Below are 4,093 nucleotides of genomic sequence, written 5' to 3'. Positions count from 1 at the left end.
CCCCAATACTCCTGTGGCTCCAGTCTAGCCCGTCTGGATCCGAGGGCCGCAGTGGGCACGGTGAGTCCGCATTTCCTAGAGTTCTTACGAAGCGTCGACGCACCCTCGGACACAGTTGGCAAGAGTTCGAGGCGCGACCTCTGGTCCAATTAGATCTGTGCCAAAAGGCACAGCCAACTTGTGAACTTGTGAGGGGGACTTTCACTGCCTCCCAGATCTCTAGAAAAGAAAGCACATGCAGCGATGCTGGCCTAGAGAAGACATCCCAGGACAGGAAAAGACCTGGTGATGGCCGCATTAGATAAGGAAATTAAGACTTAACAAATCCTTTAGTAAGTTAAATACATGGGAATTAATGGAGACTGTTTCTAAGTGACTCGGTGATTATTAAGGTAATGTTTCGATTACCTTTCCATACCGGCTGACACCTCAAATACAGTCATTGGATAAATAAACTGGAAGTACTTGTTTATTTATTCATTCCCTATGTGAAAAAAGTGACACGATGAATAAATCAACTTATGGCGGCATTATGGCGACTCTGGCGCAGTGCTAAAGAATCCGGCCTGCCAGTGCAGGAGAGGTGGGCTACCGTCCATGGGGTGGCAAGAATCAGATGGGACTGCACACACACAAGATGCTGTGGGAATGGAAACAAATTTCCTGCTGCTCCTGAGGAGGGCTGGGAAGGCTTCATGGAGGAGTAACTTTACTTTTCGATACACATACTTTTCTAAGCTCTCCCCCAAACTTCCTAAGACAGTGATGCTCAAATTTTTGGATTTTAAACTTTGTGCTGTTAAACTTTGTTGTTTAGTCGATAAGTCTGTCGGACTCTTTGTGACCCCAGGGACTAGCCTGCTGGGCTCCTCTGTCCATGGGATTTCTCTGGCTAGAATACTGGGGTGGGTTGCCATTTTCATCTTTAGGGCATCTTCCCCACCCAGCTATTGAACCCACATCTCCTGCTTGGCAGGCAGATTCTTTACCACTGAGCCACCTGCAAAGCCTGCTGTGAAAATGAGAGGGCCTCAAAGATCTTTTGTTTACCTCAGTTTTATCTATGGACATTGATGTCAACAGATATCTACAACTGGAAAATATTTTTTTTATGTACCAAAAATCTTTATTCTCACATCTGATACCGAATCTGTGGCTGCAAGTAATATGTCACAATTTTGAGAATAAAATGTCCCATTGTCTTCATTCTTTGGAAGTCTTTAGTCACAAAATTACACCTTATTTTCATAGCAAGATAAGGGAATTAGGTTGGAAGGGGATTAAGGAGTTACATTGATGATAAAAGGGGAGCACTTTTCTGAGCATATACTTTCAGATTAATTTACAAAAGTAATGACAGAACCGTGATTTCAGTGAAAATCAACATAAGTTATACCTTAAAAAAAAATCAGTTCAGGAATACTAGGTATAAGACAAGCGTGCAAAATTCGAAAATGTGAAATTTTACAAATATTTAGTTCACGTAAAAGTAGCTCATTACATGTTAACATACACAACATTTTTACAAAAAGCAACTTTTCCACAAAGAAAAAAGTGAGAAGAGTGACATTGTTTTGCACTTTTGTAGATCCCTTAATATCTGGCTTAATAGAAGACAGCCTGGTTTTCTTTTTCTTTTTTTAAACTTTTTATTTTATATTGGCATATAGCCAATTAGCAATATTATGATAGTTTCAGGTGGACAGCAAAGGGACTTAGCCATACATATACATGTATCCATTCTCCTCCAAACTCCTCTCCCATATCAGTCAATCAGTTCAGTTGCTCAGTTGTGTCTGACTCTTTGTGACCTCATGGACTACAGCACACCAGGCTTTGCTGCCCATCACCAACTCCTGGAACTTGTTCAAACGCATGTCCATTGAGTCAGTGATGCCATCTAACCATCTCATCCTTTGTCGCCCCCTTCTCCTCCTGCCTTCAATCTTTCCCAGCATCAGGGTCTTTTCCAGTGAGTCAGTTCTTCACATCAGGTGACCAAAGTATTGGAACTTCAGCTTCAGCATCTGTCCTTCCAATGAATATTCAGGACTGATTTCCTTTTGGATTGACTGGTTTGATCTTGCAGTCCAAGGGACTCTCAAGAGCCTTCTCCAACACCACAGTTCAAAAGCCCCTCCCATATAGATTGCCTCTAACACTGAGCAGAATTCCCTGTGCTATGTATGGTAGATCCTTGTTGGTTATCCATTTAAAATGTAGCAGTCTACATGTTGATCACAAACTCCCTGCCTATCCCTTCCCCCATCCTTCCCCCAAACATTCCCCCTCCTGAGTTCCTTCTCTTAAGTCTGTAAATTAAGACTGCCTGATTTTCATACCTGCTTCTTCATTGTCTATTGTGATGTTTTGGTTGATGGATGGGAAGAATGAGCTTCCCAGGTGGCACTAGTGATTAAGAACCTGACTGCCAAAGCAGGAGATGTAAGAGACACAGGTTCGATTTCTGAGTCGGACAGATCCTCTGGAGAAGGGCATGGCAACCCATTCCAGTATTCTTGCTTGGAGAATCCCATGGACAGAGGAGCCTGGAAGGCTCCAGTCTATAGAGTCACATGGAGTTGGACACCACTGAAGCAACTTAGCACACACATAGGAAGAATATTGGAACAGAGGACCCGAGGGACCCTCTAAATAGGTCAGAGGCTCTAGGTTTATTATAACAGGTGTCGACCAAAAAAATATAGTCACAATCTGAAAGTAGAGAGTTATTTTATTTGGTGGAAATGTTTAGGACTCCAAGCCCGGGAGACAGCCTCTCAGAAGCTCTCAGAAAACTGCTCCAAGGAAGCAGGAAAGGAGTGAGGCTATATATAAGTTTGCGACAAAGACAGACGGCAGTCTGAACATCAAAGATCAGGTATCAAATTAAGGAATTTAGCATTCTATGTATGGGAAGAGGCAAGCCTCTTGGCTCAATGAGTTCATTCCTTCACATGCACCTCAGCTATCTGGGGCCAATCCTGTTTCTTTGTTCACCTTGCTTCTTGCATTCCCCCAGCTCCTCAGCAATCATTGTGGGGGGATGGCAGCATCTGCTGGATCTCAGTTTGGGGAGCTTTCTTTCACTTTTGGAGGCCAGAAATCACTGATGGCTGTGACATTTCTTGTTGATTAATATGGCAGGAGATATTTTCATTTCACACAGGCTTCTTAAACTTTAAGGTGCATGTGAATCATTTAGGATACAATATTAAAATACAGTGAGGCCTGAACAGCATGCATTTGAACTTCGAGGGTACACTTACATGAGAATTTTTTTCAGTAGTAAACACTACAGTACTACACAGTCTTTGGTCGCTTGAATCCAAGGATGCAGAACTGTGCTCTGGAGGAATCTCAATAATGGAGAGCTGATGATGGGGTACACATGGATTTTTGACAGTGTGAAGGTTGGGCGTCCCTCACCCCTATGTTGTTCATAGGTCAAATATGCTGACTGATTCAATAGGCCTTGGATGAGACCTGAAATTATGTATTTATCACCAGCTCCCAACCTGAACGTACTGGTGGAGACTGTCTCCCTTCTTTTATAATGTAAATGAGGCTTATGGCAGAAAGTGAAGAGGAACTAAAAAGCCTCCTGATGAAAGTGAAAGAGGAGAGTGAAAAAGTTGGATTAAAGCTCAACGTTCAGAAAACGAAGATCATGGCATCTGGTCCCATCACTTCATGGGAAATGGGGAAACAGTGGAAACAGTGTCAGACTTTATTTTGTTGGGCTCCAAAATCACTGCAGATGGTGACTACAGCCATGAAATTAAAAGACACTTACTCCTTGGAAGAAAAGTTATGTCCAACCTAGATAGTGTATTGAAAAGCAGAGATATTACTTTGCCAACAAAGTTCTGGCTAGTCAAGGCTATGGTTTTTCCTGTGGTCATGTATGGATGTAAGAGTTGGACTGTGAAGAAAGCTGAGCGCCGAAGAATTGATGCTTTTGAACTGTGGTGTTGGAGAAGACTCTTGAGAGTCCCTTGGTCTGCAAGGAGATCTAACCAGTCCATTCTAAAGGAGATCAGTCCTGGGTGTTCTTTGGAAGGAATGATGCTGAAGCTGAAACTCTAGTACT

General features: G+C 42.8%; 1 protein-coding gene across 1 annotated transcript in view; it reads left to right on the top strand.

Annotated features, from left to right (window-relative positions):
- ACADL (acyl-CoA dehydrogenase, long chain) overlaps positions 1 to 4,093 on the top strand; it is a 41,916-nt gene that overhangs the window by 515 nt on the left and 37,308 nt on the right. The window lies entirely within an intron of this gene.

The sequence above is a fragment of the Bison bison genome, unplaced genomic scaffold (assembly GCF_000754665.1).
Source record: "Bison bison bison isolate TAMUID 2011002044 unplaced genomic scaffold, Bison_UMD1.0 scf7180017864471, whole genome shotgun sequence".
In the NCBI taxonomy this organism is placed as follows: domain Eukaryota; kingdom Metazoa; phylum Chordata; class Mammalia; order Artiodactyla; family Bovidae; genus Bison; species Bison bison.
The sequence above is the reverse complement of the archived record's forward strand: the minus strand, read 5'-3'. Positions and strand labels throughout refer to the sequence as shown.